Source organism: Pelodiscus sinensis, chromosome Z (genome assembly GCF_052426305.1).
Source record: "Pelodiscus sinensis isolate ZL-2025 chromosome Z, ASM5242630v1, whole genome shotgun sequence".
Classification (NCBI taxonomy): domain Eukaryota; kingdom Metazoa; phylum Chordata; order Testudines; family Trionychidae; genus Pelodiscus; species Pelodiscus sinensis.
The window spans coordinates 16,466,565-16,484,595 of NC_143085.1; the positions used below are offsets into that span (position 1 = coordinate 16,466,565).

An 18,031-nucleotide genomic window follows, 5' to 3' on the forward strand; every position below is an offset into this window, starting at 1 on the left:
ACATGCATTTATAAAATCTCATGCACCATATTTGGCCCTTGGACATTCATATTCCTTTATTATTCTCTCTTGAGCTTCGCTAAGAAAAATTTAATGGTGAATATGTTGTCCAGGTCTATAGCTTCTAGCTGGGATGCTCATTCTCTAGAGTGATGCACAACCCTTTGTAATGGAAAGGTGCTAAAAATAAAAAAGAAATTCTGTCGATATTGATTACAAAAATGAACCACATGAATAAACAAATATGTCTTCAAATCATGACAAAATGTGGGATGTAATCCTGCAACCCTTACTCATCCAGCTAATTCCATTAGAATCAGCAGAACTGTTCATGTCAATACAGGCTGCTGCATTAGGCTCAATGTTTGTGGATGTGGTGAAGTACCCACATGATTATATTTTAAAACTGCATGGCCTAGAATAAATCCAACCCTGCTGTAATTCTGCTAGGGATGTAAAATCTCTTAACTGATTAAATGCTAACTTTAACCAGTTAACTGATTAAACGGAGGCAGGTGGGAAAGGAGAGGCTGCTTACAGCCTTATAGGCCAGCTACTTACAGGCCCATGCGGAGCTACTAGCTCCCATTAATATTCCCAAATTCCTTTGAATCATGGAATCATAGTGGATCACAGAAATGTAAGGCTGGAAAGGACCTCAATAAATCACCCAGTCCAATTTTCTTCACTGAGGCAAGACCAAGTCAACATAGACTACCTCTGCCATGTATGTGTTCAGCCAATTCTTAAAAACCTCTAGTGATGGGAATTCCACAACCTCTCTTTGAAGCTTGTTCCAAAGCCTTAAATACCACCCTCATAGCTAGAAAGGATTTCCTAATATCTGACTTCAGTCTCCCTTGCTGCAACTTAAGCTCAATACTTCTTGTTCTACCACCAGTGTACATGGAGACCAGCTGATAATCATCCTTTTTATAAGTGCTAAACATATCTGAAGACAGTTATCGGTCCTTCCTCAGTCTTCTTTTCTCAAGAATGAGCATGTCTAGGTTTTTAACCTTTCCTCAAAGGTCAGGGTTCTAAACCTTTTGTAAATGTTGTTGCTTTCCTCTGGATTCTCCAATGTATCTAAATTTTTCCTCAAGTGTGGTGCCCAGAATTGGACACAATACGCCCCCTCAGGCCTCACCAGTGCTGGACAGAGCAAGACAATTGCTTCCTTCAATTACCCACAAATGACAATCCAGTTTCTATGCAGCTACCCAACATGCGAGCCCTTTAAACATAAGCAAGGAGCTGCAAGCCCTTCTAAGTGCTTCTATTTAAAGGACTGATGCCTGTCCTGAGCCTGCCAGGCAGCGTTGCTTAGCAGCCACAGGGAACAGGAGAGCCCTTTAAATAGGAACAGCTGAAAGGGCTTGCAGCTCCCTCTCCTCTCTAGCATGTTGCTAGAGAAGTGCGATCCCTTCCAGCTGTTTCTATTTAAAGGGCCCTTGTGTTCCCCACAGCCAATGCTGGACAGATGCGGGGAAGGCACGAGCCCTTTAAATAGAAGCAGCTGGAGTGGGAGAGGGGTGGGAAAGGCAACGTGCTAGGTCCACTGAGAGGCTTTTGCCCACCCCTGCGCTATCCGTATCTCTTTCCAAAAGCGTAAGTGTAGTTCTGCCCATACCTGGGACTCCAAGCTTCTACTGCAAATAAACATAATGTTTTCCAGGGTTGTCTACTAAAAGTAATCAAAATTTCAAGCCTCCATGCCCATTTCTTTAAAGTAAGCTGACCAAAATAAAAAAACATAAAATAAAGCACCACTTCCTATGTAGGGATGTTACATATCATGAATTCTTATTAGTTACTTGAATATTCAATAGTCCCCAGAGGTCCAGCCCCACTCCCAAGGAGCCCACTGCCAAATCCCACTGCAGCCTCTGTATCAGAAGCAGCAGCGTGGGGTGCCAGGAGGGAGCTCGTCTGTGAGGGGAGCCAGTTAAAAAAACAGCTCCCCTTGCAGACCATCTGCCTGTTGCCCCGTGCTGCTGCCTCTGATACAGCCCAGTGTGGCCATAGCACCTACTGGGGGAAGAGCTGAGCTCCCAGACCCAGGTTGAGCCAGAACTTAGCTGTGCTGCATGCATGCCTGACTCCTAAAACACTTGAAATGCAGAGCTGCTGTTGGGCGGGGGGGCTGGCATAAGTCCGGACTGAGCCAGGCTGCTGGCTAGCCTGCTAAAAAATTTACTGGCCGACTGGGGGGAGAGGGAAATAGAGCATTCAACGATAAGCTTTTGATTTTTGTTAATCGACTACATTATTGCATCCCTATTCCTATGGTAAATAGTCACATTTTCTAAGAGGTTCGGGAGAGGCAGTGTTACCTAGTGGTCTGAGCATAGGTTGGGAGCCAGTCCTAGCTATAAACCAAGGCTTGCTCGGTGGTCTTGAGCAAGTCTCTTTTCCTCTGTCTCTAAAATGGGGATAATAGAATATTTACTTATTTTGCAAGAGCTGCTGCATGAATGTTTCACAGTGCTTGAAGACTAAAGTACCACATATTATTTAATTATCGGAATTGTCTACTGATGAATAAACTACTGCTATAGAAACAGCATCAAAAGCCTAAAGCTAAATTATTCATTTACTACAAAGATTTAATTGACATACCAGTTGGTTGGTTTTCTGAATCTGCTATTTATATTCAGGTTCCTCTAATAGGTGAATCAACTGTATTCAAATCCTGTTGTCTTTCTCTGTAGCTTCAGAACATCTGACTGTGTGGATTATTATTTTATCTCTTACAGTTTGGTAGGATAGCTGTTTTATGCACAGCTGTCATTGCAGAGAGCTCTCTCCAACTTCAGCTGTTCCATATAACCATGAATGAAGGATTACTTATTAATATTAGTGTACCTGAGAAACGATTAATCTTACAGAACACAAATGAAACTAGATCTGCAAAGAGCACAGAAAACACTGGAATATGACAAATAAAAGCTCTTTCAATCCATCTTAAATTTATTTTTGTGGTGACCACCACTAGTCATTTAACGTGACTGATCCAGAAGCTTTTGGGTATGTCAACCCTTGACAATAGCCCATTTAGTTGTCTTAGAGTCTTTATCTCAAGGAATTTCTTGGGAAATTCCAGGCCTTCCTGTGAGCTAATGACTTATGTTTCATTAGCTGCTTCAGGGGGTAGCCGAGGACAGGGTTCTTGAACCTGAGCCTGCGAAAGGTGGGGGGAGGCACCCGGGCGGCCCGGCAGCAGACCAGCAGCATAGGCAGAGACCCCAGCCTCCTGTCTGTTGGCCTCGCCCCGCCTGACCCCGGCCGCCTGGGGTGCTGGACAGAGTAGAGCGTGGAGGGGGCAGAGGGTGCCCAGCCCTTCCCATGCCTGGGAGCCCACCGCTGGGTTCCCATCCTGCGCACAGGAGACGTCCGAGGCATCGGTGCTCCCTCTGAGGGGGGTGGAGTGGTTGCGCCGCCGTTGGGGGCCCGAGCCGGCCATGTGCAACCCTGTTAATGATCCTTCCGCAGGTTCACCTATGGAAACCTTGTTACGACTTACTTCCGCTAGATAGTCAAGTTCAACCGTCTTCTTGGCACTCCACCAGGGCCGCGACCGACCCCGGCAGGGCCGATCCAAGGACCTCACTAAACCATCCAATCGGTAGTAGTGACGGGCAGTGTGTACAAAGGGCAGGGACTTAATCAACGCGAGCTTATGACCCGCACTTACTGGGAATTCCTCGTTCATGGGGAATAATTGCAATCCCCGATCCCTATCACGAATGGGGTTCAACGGGTTACCCGCACCTGTCGGCGTAGGGTAGACACACGCTGAGCCAGTCAGTGTAGCGCGCGTGCAGCCCCGGACATCTAAGGACATCACAGACCTGTTATTGCTCAATCTCGGGTGGCTGAACGCCACTTGTCCCTCTAAAAAGTTGGAGTCTCATTCGTTATCAGAATTAACCAGACAAATCGCTCCACCAACTAAGAATAGCCATTCACCACCACCCACAGAATCGAGAAAGAGCTATCAATCTGTCAATCCTTTCCGTGTCCAGACTGGGTAAGGTTTCCCGTGCTGAGTCAAATTAAGCCATAGGCTCCATTCCTCGTGGTGCCCTTGTGCCAATTCCTTTAAGTTTCAGCTTTGCAATCATACTCCCCCCGGAACCCAAAGACTTTGGTTTCCTGTAAGCTGCCCGGCGGGTCATGGGAATAACGCCGCCGGATCGCGAGTCGGCATCGTTTATGGTTGGAACTACGACGGTATCTGATCGTCTTCGAACCTCTGACTTTTGTTCATGATTAATGAAAACATTCTTGGCAAATGCTTTCGCTTTGGCCCACGGTCCTCTGAAGAAGTGGGCTGTGCCCATGTAAACTCATGGTACCACCGTGTTTTTTTAGTCTATAAAGTGCTACCAGACCATTTGTTGTTTCCATTAGCTGTAGAGCTGCAGTAATATATGGCATGGGGAAGGACTGTGTAGACATGTCATACACACTGAATTGAAAGCACCCTCTGCAGGCAGATTTCTGCAATATTTTAGGATGCCCCTCTGTAGGACAGAACATGGAAGAGCTTTATTGGGGCAGAGGGAGGAAGGAAGGAAGGAAGGAAGGAAGGAAGGAAGGAAGGAAGGAAGGAAGGAAGATAGATAGATAGATAGATAGATAGATAGATAGATAGATAGATAGATAGATAGATAGATAGATAGATAGATAGATAGATAGATAGATAGATAGATAGATAGATAGATAGATGAATCCTGGAACTTGGAAGGAACATCAAGAGGTCATTAAGTCCAGTCCCCTGAACTCATGGCAGGATCAAACACCAAAAACGGCCAGTAATAACTTGTACATTCATAAAAGAACACTAATGTTTAGCACTAAACACTTTTCTTTGGAGAATTAACAAAAAGTGAGTTGTGGCTGAAGTCTACAACAACTATACAGAAATACCCTAAGGCTACATCTACACTGGCATCTTCTTGCACAAGAACTGTTTTGCGGAAGAGTTCTTGTGCAAAAAGGCTTCTACAAGAGCGTGTCTACACTGGCATGTGCTTTTGCACAAGAGATGTGCTTTTGCGCAAGAGCATCCATGGCAGTGTGGATGCTCTCTTGCGCAAGAAAGCTCTGACGGCCATTTTAACCATAGGGGCTTCTTCCACAAGAAATTCATGTTGCTTGTCTACACTGCCCTCTTGTGGAAGAGCTCTTTGGCAAGAGGGTTTATTCCTCGTGGGGAGAGGAATAACTCTTCTGAAAGGAAAAGGAAAAGGGGGGGAAAAAAACCACGGCTACATTTCTATCACTCTTCCGGAAGAAGCCCTGTTTTACAACGCTATACTGCAAATGTACTTGCGCAAGAACGCGCGTGCAGAGTAGACAGCAAGTAAGTTTTTAAGCAGGCAACGACAACGGCCTTCCTTGCGCAAGAAGCTGCCAGTGTAGACATAGCCCCTGTATTGTTGTATTTCAATTCAACTCCCACAAAGGTGTGATCTTTGTGGGGGGAGGGATAGCTCAGTGGTTTGAGCATTAGCCTGAGCATTGGCCTGCTAAACCCACGGTTGTGAATTCAGCCCTTGAGGGGGCCATTTAGGGATCTGGGGCAAATCTGTCAGGGATGGTGTGAAGGCAGGTGACTGGACTCAATGACCTCTGAAGGTCCCTACCTGTTCTACAAGGGTATGTCTACACTACCCCGCTAGTTCGAACTAGTGGGGTAATGTAGATATACCGCACTTGCAAATGAAGCCCGGGATTTGAATTTCCCGGGCTTCATTTGCATAAGCCGGGCGCCGCCATTTTTAAATTCCGGCTAGTTCGAACCCTGTGCCGCGCGGCTACACGCGGCACGGAGTAGCTAGTTCAGATTAGGCTTCTAATCCGAACTAGCTGTACTCCTCGTGGAATGAGGAATACAGCTAGTTCGGATTAGGAAGCCTAATCCGAACTAGCTACTCCGTGCCGCGTGTAGCCGCGCAGTACGGGGTTCGAACTAGCCAGAATTTAAAAATGGCGGCACCCGGCTTATGCAAATGAAGCCTGGGAAATTCAAATCCCGGGCTTCATTTGCAAGTGCGGTATGCCTACATTACCCTCCTAGTTCGAATTAGGAGGGTAGTGTAGACATATCCCAAGACAGGTATATCTCCATATTATTAAGGAGCACACAAGAGAATATGCAACAGAAATGACAAACCATGTGAGAGTATAAGAAAATATCAGGAGACATGTATCCCTAAACAGCCACCAAAGATTCTTTTTCTAGCTTATACGACTATCAAGGTAGTCACTAGGTCTACATCTACACTGCAGAGCTATTTTACAATACCAGAAGTATCACAAAATAGCTATTCTGCATCTTTAAAGTAGCCTATTATTTTGAAATAGATTTTGAAATATCGGCCACACTATTCTGGCATCCCTGTAACCCTTGTTCCACAAAGGTTTCAGAATAGTGCTTTATTTTGAAATTTGGCGCTGTGTAGAATATGTTATTTTGAAATTACCTCAAAATAAACAGCACAATTTGCATAGTGCAAATTGCATAGCTTATTTCGAGGCTAGAGAACAGTGTAGATGCACCTTAGATGAGCATGAAAGAGGCAGAGACTGTGTTTCTAATATTTTTAATTAAACATTGGAATTGTTCCTTAAGGTTCATATTTCTCACTCTGCTAGACAAGTAAAGCAATATTTTCTATTATCTAATTCTGTACTCAGCCACAGGGCTCCTGCCAATCTGAATGGCTGGCTTGCTCTATAATTTTCACACTGCAGTGGGAGCAGGCAGAACAGTAAAAGCAGGTTAGGACAGAAGAGTCACTGCACTATAAAACATTTTATAGATTTATCGACTACTGCCTTGAAGTAGCTCCACTGAGCAGCCCAATAAACCTGAGTGGAACTGCTTCAGGTTTATGCGCAATGAGATTAAACAGAGTGTAAGAAGAACCCGCACTCTGCTTTATAAACATTATAGATAGGCTGCATCTACATTGCAGGCTTCTTGCGCAAGAATGGCTGTTCTTGTGCAAAAACTTGCTGAGCGACTACACTGCACGTGTGTTCTTGCACAAGTAAATGTACAGTTCAGCGTCAGAAAACACGGGCTTCTTGTGCGAGAGCTCTGACACTCCGTATCAGGAAGAAGCCTTCTTGCGCAAGCGTTCTTGCGCAAGAGGGCAGTGTGGACAGGCAGCCAAGAGTTTTTGCACAAGAACTGGCCTCCCAAGAAAAAACCCAAGTGGCCTCTTGGACACTCCGTACCTGCACTCACAGCTTGTTACTTCCTGGTTGCCGGACCTCCCCCACTTAAAGTCACACGCAGTCTGCAGACCAGAGCCGGCTCAAGCCATTCCTGCGCCCTGGGCAGCGGATGCGCAATGCATGCGCAGCTCCACCCCAGGCGCACGGCGCATGTGCACGTCCACCCCCCAGCACACTGTGCCCTTTACAGCTACCATCAGGCGTCCCCGAGAGGTTGGCACCCCAGGCAGCTGCCTGGCTAGCACCCCACTTAATCCGGACCTGCTGCAGACACCGCGCGGTGGCAGCAACACAGCCAGCAGCTCCACCATGTGGATTTGCCCTGCTGCACCCAGGAGCCCAGATATCTGCTTCATAGGCACCCCATGAGCCTGCACCCTCCTCACAGCAGCCACCCCAGGGCTCCCAGCTGGCCCAAGGGGCACGAAGCGACGTTCCCCTTGCTGGACCCGGACTGAGGTTGAGGCCCTGTTGGACCTGTGGGTAGAGGAGGAAGCCCTTCACGATCCCTTGCCCATCGCCGCAACGCGGACATTTTCAGCTGCATGGCCCAGGTGCTCTTGGACCAGGGACATCCGGCCCAGACACTTGAACTGGTCTGGGCCAAGGTCAAGGAGCTGCGCCTGGGCAATGTCCAGACCACTAAGGGCGAGGGCGCAGGAGCCGATACCTGCCCCCACTACAACTGCCTCCACGCCATCGTCGGCAAGACAGCAGTCCCAGGAACCTCGCCGGCAGTAGACACCGGCCTGCACCCCCCAATAACCAGGCCACCTGACACAGAGGAGGAGGGTGACCTGCCCACTGGGTCTGGGTCTGGGTCCGGGGATCAAGGTGACGACTGCAACAGCACCATCACCCTGCACCTGGAGCCAGTGCTTAGCAGGCAGGATGTCTCCCAGGCTTCATCTGATGCCAGCGATGAATCCTCTGGTGAGTGTTGCACTTCTCACTTGCAAGGGCGGGGGAGCCAGGTGCCCAGGGGGAGGAGGAGGGAGCATCTCTCAGGCAGTTTGTGCAGCCTGACTGTGCAGCACATGGACACGGCAGGCAGCTCCAGGGCATGTCTGGGACCCTGCTGCTCACAAATGTCCTGCCTGCGGGGGAGAGGAGATGCCGGCTGGAAGCAGCCAAGGCCCCAAGAGCTCAGGCCAGACCCCACACCTCCCGAAGGGTGCCGAACACAGACAGCACACAGCTATGCCTGGCCGTGCCACACAGCAGCTGCTCCTGGGAAAACTGCAGCGAGCCAGTCCTGTGAGCACGCCCCCACGGAGCCTCTTGGCTGCTCCCTGCCCCTAGGCTGCCCCCGAGGGAAGCCCCTCACTGCAGCCACACACTTCCCTGGGCTTCTTGTGTGAGGGCTAGAGGGAGGGGGAGCGGGGAAGTGGCCAGCCTGGGCCTATGGCCACTTAAGTTTTGATGCAAGGACGGTACATTCCCCAGTCACCCTGGCTCCGTCTCTGAGGACATCAATTGACAGTGGCCCGAGAACCCAGACCTCGTCTGCCACACTTGCTCCTGTGCAATGTGGGGATGTGTACACAAACATGACTACAGCATCAATGGTGTGTTGCTCATAGACAGTGACAAGAGTCAAAGCCATGTGCTCTACGTCGGGGGGGAAGTGTGCACAGTGCAATGCAGACACACATAAGAACATAAGAATAGCCATACTAGGTTAGACTAAAGGTCCATCTAGCCCAATAGCCTGTCTGGCAACAGGGGCAAGTGCCAGGGCCGAAGACAATGATCAAGTGATTTGTCTCCTGCCATCCATCTCCTGCCTTTGACAAACAGAGGCCATGGACACCATTCCTTACCCCCTAGCTCAGTGGTCCCCAACCTTTTGGGGCTGCTGTGTGCCCGGGGGTGGCACTGTGCATGCGCCGGGCGGCCAGGGCACAAGAATGGCTCAGGCCGGCCCTGGTCACTAGCTGTGTGCATATAAATGCCCCAGCGGGCGCCATGGCGCCCACGGGCACTACATTGGGGACCACTGCCCTAGCTAATAGCCTATTATGGACCTCACCTCCGTTAATGTATCGAGCTCTTTTTTTACTCTTTTATAGTTCTAGCCTTCACAGTCTCCCCTGGCAAGGAGTTCCACAGGTTGACACACCACATGCCAACTGGCCAGGAGACAGACAAGGGGTCTTCATTCACAGTGATGCCTCCCAAGGGTTACAATACATGGAGGATCACTTTACTCCAGGGAGTCCTTTATGCGAATACACACACAGTACACACACAGATTGGGCCCAAGCCACAGTTATGTGGTGTTGCCTGGAGCTCAGGGACAGTGTGGGCAGGGCTGCCTGACCGCCTTATCATTTTTTGTGTTCTCTTCAGCAGGACCACCCAGGAGCGCGGGACCCTCCAGCCCTGTGGCGGCAGCACCACCAACCATCCAGGCACCCAGGGGGCCAGGCAGAGGGACCAGCTCCTCCGGCGGTACATCCAGGCTGTCAAAAGGATGGAGGCAGCGGTCAGCAGAAAGATCAAGGCTGACCTGGAATAACTGCATTGAGGTGGGGGCAGTTCCTCCAGAGGTGCAACGCAATTACCACCCTGACGACGCACATCGGTCATGCCATGCACTACGTCATGGCCTTACCGCATCCTCCCGCCCTCCCTGCCATGCCGCCCCTCCTGCCTCCCCTCCAGCTGCTGTTGCCATGCCCCCACCTGCTGCACCCCATCCTGCCGACATCCACATGCTGCCTGCCCCACCCTGGCCTGAAGGACGCCGAGGCCTCCGCACCCACAGAGGCACTGGCAGGAACCGCCCTTCCCAGCAATAGCTCCCCGCCCCAGTTCAGAGCCTCTTTCTCCTCTCCCTCCCAGTTCAGAGCCCCCTGCAACTGCCCACCATTTTTCCCTATTGTAAATAAAAATAAAAGTTTACTTTTGTTGGAACAAAAAAACAGTTTTGTTTATTGGGAAGTGAGGGGAAGGTGGAGAGGGAAGGTTGGGGATGGGAGGGAGATGTAAATGGGAGACAGAAGAGACTCTATTGTGGGGCATGGGAGAACATGTCCTTCAGGGCCTCCCGGATGCGCACCTTATTGTGGTGCACCTGACGGCTGGCAGCTGTGCGGGGCTGCTCAAACACCTGGCCCTCAGCTGCCATCCACACCGGGAAGAAGGCCTCCCCCTTCCGCTCCAAAATGGTTCTTGCGCAAGAAGTCTGCAGTGTAGTCGTAGCCATACAGAATGGTGAATGCTTCTACCAATGTTTTCTATTTATATTCATATAAAAAAGCTGAGTGTATCTGAAGCTGTGTGTGCACTGGCCAGGAGGATCTGACTTTGAGATATGTAAAGTTCTTTCCCCCAGAACTAACACTTTTTAAAAAGCTTCAGGGGGTAGACAAGTTAGTCTGTAAAGGATAAACTTAAAAAACAACAAATGGTCTGGTAGCACTTTATAGACTAACAAAACATGTAGATGGTATCGTGAGCTTTCGTGGCCACAATACCATCTACATGTTTTGTTAGTCTATAAAGTGCTACCAGACCATTTGTTGTTTTTTTACTTTTTAAAAAGATTTCCTGTGGTGAGACGCACTATAGAAACCCAAAGTGCCAAGACAATATTTATTGAGGCATAATAGGAACACAGCTCTTTTTCTGTTGGTTGGACACTGCTCCAGCATTTGAAAGTTATGATTCTGAGTTTGCTATAACAACTGTAAATCTGTATGAGTTCTACCCACTACATTACCCACAGCAGTTTTTTCTCCTCACAACTTCAATATTGCCTAGTGTTGTTTCTGGTATTTCTATTTTTATAACATTATTTCAGGAGTTCCCTGGGGACTTATCTGTATGGTTCCTTCCAAATAGGATTTTACATCTTCATAGAATAACATCTTCAGTCCACCCATTGAACAAAAAGCATGAATCTGTGCAGACTGTATAAAAAGTTGCTATGAGGTGCAAGTAGCGGGGAATGTCACATCCTACCAAGGCTAAACTGAGCTGCCATTTGCATTTCTCTCTCTCAATCTGTTCAGAATGCTGCAGTCAAAAGAGTCACTAAGCCAGCAGTTCAGACATCTCTGAACTTTAAAGAGGCTAAATATCAATTGTTTTGATCCATAGTTCCAGTGGGACAACTCAATCACAGAGGCCTAAACTAATTTACCATTCTGATCTGTCTGTAAGACATGCCTGATCTGCAAAAAATGTAAGAAATTAAGTATGAAACAGATTGGGCAAAATGGCACAAAACTCCACCTTCATAATTATCATGTATCCAGTGTATCCCTTGGCCCATTCAGGGTACGTCTAAACTACATCTGTTTGTCGGAAAAAACTATGTAAAATGCGCTCTGCATTTTGCGCAGCTTTTTTCCAATACTTTTCTTGGAAGAGGCTTTTCTGACATTTGGCCCATCTAGATTGGACCAAATGTTGGAAAAAAACCCTCTTTTGGAAGCCCCCTACTTCCTTATAGAACAAGTAATACAGGGGCTTCCAAAAGAGCGTGTTTGCTCTTTTGCAAAAAAAAAGCGGAAGAGCAAATGCATTCCCTGGATGCAGCAGAGATTTTGGGGATACCTCTGGAAACCCCTCACCCCTCCCCCAGTCTAGCCATACCCCTAAGCTATGAATCTAGGATCCTTTTACAAAGGTAAGAAGAAATATCTCCACAAAGCAGTGAGTGCTGTAGTCTAGGGAACATTATAGCATCCTGGTTTGTGCCAGATTCATGACATCTTTATTTGGTATCTGTTGGGAGATACAGCACAAGGCAGGTTCATCAATTCAAGTCTTTCTTTTTAACCGAATCAGTAGAAGTACTTAATATCAAAATAGCAAATCAAGAGTCTTAACTATCTGGGCTCTCAGGAACTTTAAGTAATGCTGATACATTTCCACTCTACTCTGCACTGACTAAGTCTCAACTAGAATCATTTATCTAGGCCTGGGCTCTGCATTTCAGGAAAGATGTGGACAAACTGAAGAAGGTCCAGAGAAGAGCAACAAAACAAGACTGACAGGGGACTTGACAGCAGTTTTCAAGTACTTAGAAAGGTGTTACAAGGTAGAGGGAGAAAAATTATTCTCCTTAGCCTCTGATAATAGGAGAAGAAGCAATGGGCTTAAATTGCAGCATGGAGGTTTAGAGGTTGAAGCTTAAGAAAAACTTCTTAACTGTCAAGGTGTTTAAACAGTGGAATAAGTTGCTTAGGGAGGTTGTGGAATCTCCAACATTGGAGATATTTAAGAGTATATTAGACAAATACCTGTCAGGGATGGTCCAGATGGTGCTTGGTCCTGCAGTGAGTGCAGGGGACTGGACTTGATGACCTCTTGAGGTCCCTTCCAGTCTTGTTAGTCTATGATTTATATGAATCCAGAACATTTATATTACAAACTAAAATATGCAGTCTGGTATATTTTAAATTACTCATACCAATTTGAGTGGTATCCTACACTATCCAAATGGTAGTTATTAAATAGGTCTTTTATGTTTGGCTTACTGTTACATGAAGATAAAGAACAAATTCAGGGTGCCACTGAGATAAAAAAAATGGACTCTGATTGTCATTGACAACTGACTGTCTATTATAACTTTGATGGGAACAGAGGTAAGGCAACTTTTCCCAAAGGTGCCTAGACTTTAGCCACTGCACACAGTTGGTTCCTCATCTTCATCAGTGTCAAATTCCCTTCCCACAACCCAAAGAGCCTAATGGCAAGTTCCAGATACTCAAATTGCTGCTCTATTTCATGAGCCTAGACTGTGCCATAACTAAATGAAGTGAGCAGGGACAAAGTTCTCTTTGTCAATGGAATTCTGTTCCAAGAATGCTTCATGTTAGTAGACAAAGCATCCGATCAGCAGAAGCCATCTTCCACCTGCTTTGGAGAATGTACTAGCAACAATGGTAAAATCTCATAAATGGAGGAAATAGTGCTACAAATATTAAGAAAGTCATTATTTTGTCACATCCTCCTATGACTTAGATATATGATGACACAGTTCACATAACACACACCACACCTACAGTGGTAGGCCACGTCTATATTTACAACACCAGAGATAGAACTTCTGGCATTTGATTTAGCAGCTCTAGTAAGGACCCACTAAATCAAACACTCACAGCATCCCCAGCTGGCACTGATACTTTTCAATTCATGAGGAGTAAGAGAAGTCAATGGGAACATTTGGTCCCATGGATCGCCCACTGTGGAGATGGCACCAAGCTCGGCTTAAGGTACGTCAACTCCAGCTACGTTATTTATGTAGCTGAAGTTGTGTACCTTAAGCCTTCCTTACATGTCTAGTAAAGACCTGTCCTTCAAAATTCCTGCATATCCTCTCTCTTGTTACTTCCTGCAGAACCGTGAGTGCAGTAAACTTCAGAATGCTTACAATTGGTTCTCAGATTCTGCAAGGAAAGAACTTTTATCTTTTCATTCACAGCAAAAAATGCCCGGAAGTCACTATCTCTCCCCCCTGCCCCCACCTTGCTCTTCCTTTTCCTCAACACAACTACGTGTTTCTGCATGATACAATAGATTCAATTTACTAGATACAAAAATCAATATGATTCTCTAAGAACCATTTACCGCTTAAACCATAAGGTAAAATAAATTCAATTCAATTTAAACCAAGCAAACTATTTCTTTTCCCACTGTTTCATTATTAGAGATTTTATGTAATTAATGCAATTCTATTCTTATCACCAGCACTATAGTATCAGCCACATTTTAGAGAAGTTAGCCTCACCTCTGCTCTGGGAGATTTACTGAAAGAAAATGAAACAAACTCCCTGATCCAAGTCTTTAGGGATAAGACATTAAATTTTTCATGCTGTGATAAATTCAGACACATGGACTGACTTCTTCTGGATGTGGGAGGAGAGGAACATAACAGGCATTGGTTCACATTCCTCAGTCATGACATTTGTGAATAAATAAAGGGAACTATCCAGTTTGACCTCCTTTGTTTCTGATGTCGATATAATGTGCTACAAGAACTGGCATTGTGCACAATAGGACAAATCTATTGTACAGTACAGGAAATCTCTTTAACAGCGTGGTGGATGCTAACCGTAAGGGCAGTAAGTCATTTGGCTGCTGTTATCAATCAGGCATGAAGGCTCTGGTATTCTGCAGTCTGAATTCTTTATCTAACTGATTAGTCATATAGGCCAACTGTATTACAATACTGCTTCTCCGCTCTCATTAGAGGTCTCCTCCATTTAGAGTATTAAATCCTGCTGATGAGCTCAGCTTTGCATGGAACAACTGGCTTTATTACAAAGCCACAAACCTCTATTGAAAGAAGAAGTGAATGGAAGCCTGCAAAATCAACCCTAACACAAATTAAGCTACAAGAAACCATCTGGACAAGCAGTGAAATTATATTTTACGGTGAAGAGTGAATGAAATACACAAAGAAATGAAGTATAGCAAGGAGGCAGAAATTTTTTATTGCCAAAAATTTAGAATTTTCCATTATTATCACTGAGAAGGGTGTTTTAGAGTAGCATACATATTACTAATAACTAGTTTTGAATTTCCAATATAAAATTGTGCAGGGTGTTATACTTGTCACTGAGCCATGAAATCGAGACCACTGAAGAATTTGTTCTTTGTTCCTTTTCATGTTCCATCCTAAAACATTTGCTTCGGAGGTTTCAAATCACAGTGGGCACCTCTTGGTTGAGAAATAGATAGAACTCCCTGTGAAATCTGGCAGTGCTGCTCTTTGATTCAGCAGGAAGGATGTGGGCGATTCAGTGATATGAGGCACCTCCCTCCAGCTCCTTTCCTCAACATTAAATATACTGGCATGATTGCACTTGCAGCACACTGTAGCCCAGAAATGGGACAACAAAACAACATTATCGCTGTGCTTTCATAAACTGACATAAATACATACATGCACCAACTTTCCAGAAAAATAATAGCAAAAAGAGTCTGAGAAAAAAGCTATTCAAATTGCAGCTGTATCCTAGCCTTTTTTCCCAGTCCCCTATCCACCCAAATCCAATAAAAGTACTCAAGGTTCCTATTAATCTGGCTCACAATTGATTCCAAAAAGCCTAGAACACAGTGTACCATCTAATCACACTGCAACCAACATTGTAATATAAAGGATGAACACTTCTCATAGTAATCTACCCACATGTACTGCAGTCTCCTCACTCATAAGCGTCTATAACTAATAAAAGAAATTACTCACCTCATTTCCGCATAAAGCATGATTTTTTAAAGGGTTGGACTGATCAGTCAACAGCTGAATGACCAGTCCAGGAAAGTATCTTTTCCTCTCCTTTTATAGAACTATGAAAGTTACCACTCACCTCTATCACAGTCAGATATACTACACTATATACTGCATGCCCTATGGGTCCTAGCTACCTTTCCATAAACAAATATAAGTGACCTTCTGATTTTTTTTCCTTTTGCACCACAAACAGTACTGGGTATAGTAAACTACACCAAGCTTCTCTTATGCTTCTTTCCAGTTGGGCTTAAAATATTCAATTCCAAGCAAACCTGATGGTTTCTATATTCAGGAGTCAAAACACTGCTGACCTGGTACCAGTGGGATTTCAAAGCAGGATGTAGAGCGGAATTACTCACTAAAAAAAAAATCTGCAATGACGGTGAAGTCCTGGAGCCAGCAACTGCTGCCACTGAATCCCTCCCCACTTCCATCCCTTGCACAATACTGAAGATATGAGAAAAAAAGGAGCAAAGCATTTCCACCTTTCTATCTACTCCAAGTTAGATATTCTGCACAATGTGTGCACTGGGATTTGGTTAGTGAGCGCAGTTTTGACTGAAGTCTGTGCTACATTTTAGAAAACCAGACATTTTCAAAGCTGAAGTCAGGTAAAATAAACATGCCCTGTATTTTGGACTAGCTTCTGCTATTTCCCATTGTATATTGACACTTTCATCAAAGACAGCAGAACAGAAATATTAATATTTTGTACTGTGTATTCAATACGACAAGTGTTGATTTATCATTTTAGGTGTGCATACACACAGGACAAACAGCAACTGTCATCACATCTAATCTTTACTAGACTGAGTTCTGTGGGGAGAGAATGCTCTTCATTTTACCCATCATAGTGGGTTCCTGATCAAAACATAAATAATTAACAAACAAGCCAGGCAATATGCTCACTGCAAAAATCTTTAATCTTAGGAAACAAGGGACTGTCTATCATTGATCAACATGCTGACATGAATTTAAACCTCTGAAATATTTGGCTGGAAGAGACCTTGAGAGATCATCTTGTCCAAACCCTATAGAGGCAAGACCTAGTATACTAGACAATAAGTGTTTGTCTCACCAGCTCTTAAAAAAACTTCAAATTATAGGGATTCCACAACCTCCCTTGGAAGTTTGTACCAGAGCTCACCCACCTTTATAGTTGCCAAGTTTTTCTTTATATTCAGCCTAAGTTTACCTTGCTGCAAAGTAAATCCATTACTTTTTAGCCCTCTTAGAAGGAATATAGAGAACAATTTTGATTACTGTCCACTTTGTTATATCCCCAAGGGTATGTCTACACTACAGCACTAATTCAAACTAATTCAAACTAACTTAATTCGAATTAGTTAATTTGAAATAAGCTAATTCGAATTAGTGCATCTAGAACTAAAAACTAATTCGAATTAGCATTTTGCTAATTCGAAATAGCATGTCCACATTGAGTGGACCCTGAACCGAAGTTAAGGCTGGCTGGAACCAGTGCTGGCAGGGCATCAGGTTAGGACTTAGAGAGTGAAGCTGCAGCCTCAGGCTAGCCGAGGGCTGTGCTTAAAGGGACCTGACCCCCACCCCGGACAGACAGTTCTCAGGGTTCCCCGCTTGCTTGTCTAACTGGATGAGGGACAGCAAAGCAGTCCTGGCTTGGAGTGCCGTGAGTGCCCACACTCGGCCCATCACAGCACTCGGCCATCAGCCCAGCTGCACTTGCTGCAGGCTGCCATGCGGGGGGGGGGGGTCAATCAGGGGGCTGTCAGGATCCAGGAGGCCCTGCAGGAGAGATTCCACCAGAGAAGCCTGCGGAGCCACCCCAGTCTGCCCCATTCTTCCCTCACCTCTTCCACTTACCCTTCCCTAGCCCCCCTTCCTGATATAAAAAATAAAGGACACGTGTGTTCAAAAATAGAAACTCTCTTTATTTAACAAAACTGGGAAGGGGGGGATTAACCTCTGGGGAGACTGGGAAAAGGAGGTGGGAGAGGAGAAGAGGGGAGGGGAAAACCTGGGAGGAGGAAGCCAGAGGAAGAAGGAGGAGGGGAAGTATAAAACTATGGTACACCATATCTTCAGTACTGTGTACAGATGTGGTCTCCTCACCTCAAAAAAGATATTTTGGCCTTGGAAAAGGTTCAGAAAAGGACAACTAAAATGATTAGGGGTTTGGAACAGGTCCCATATGAAGAGAGGTTAAAGCGACTGGGACTTTTCAGCTTAGAAAAGAGGAGACTGAGAGAGGATATGATAGAGGTATATAAAATCATGAGTTGTGCAGAGAGGGTGAATAAAGAAAAGTTCTTCGTTAGTTCCCATAATAGAAGGACTAGAGGACACCAGATGAAATTAATGGGTGGCAGGCTTACAACTAATAAAAGAAAGTTCCTCTTCACACAGCTCATAGTCAACCTGTGGAACTCCTTGCCACAGGAGGCTGTGAAGGCTAGAACTATAACAGAGTTTAAAGAGAAGTTAGGTAAATTCATGGAGGTTGGGTCCATGGAGTGCTGTTCGCCAGGGAGTAGGAATGGTGTC

The 18,031-nt window shown here is 45.7% G+C and overlaps 1 protein-coding gene and 1 pseudogene across 7 annotated transcripts in view; both read right to left on the reverse strand.

The window, feature by feature from the left end:
• The window catches only part of ARVCF (ARVCF delta catenin family member), a 603,575-nt gene that overhangs the window by 405,754 nt on the left and 179,790 nt on the right, over positions 1–18,031 (reverse strand). The gene's annotated exons all lie outside the window — the stretch shown is intronic.
• LOC149520692 (18S ribosomal RNA) lies at positions 3,479–4,811 on the reverse strand (annotated as a pseudogene).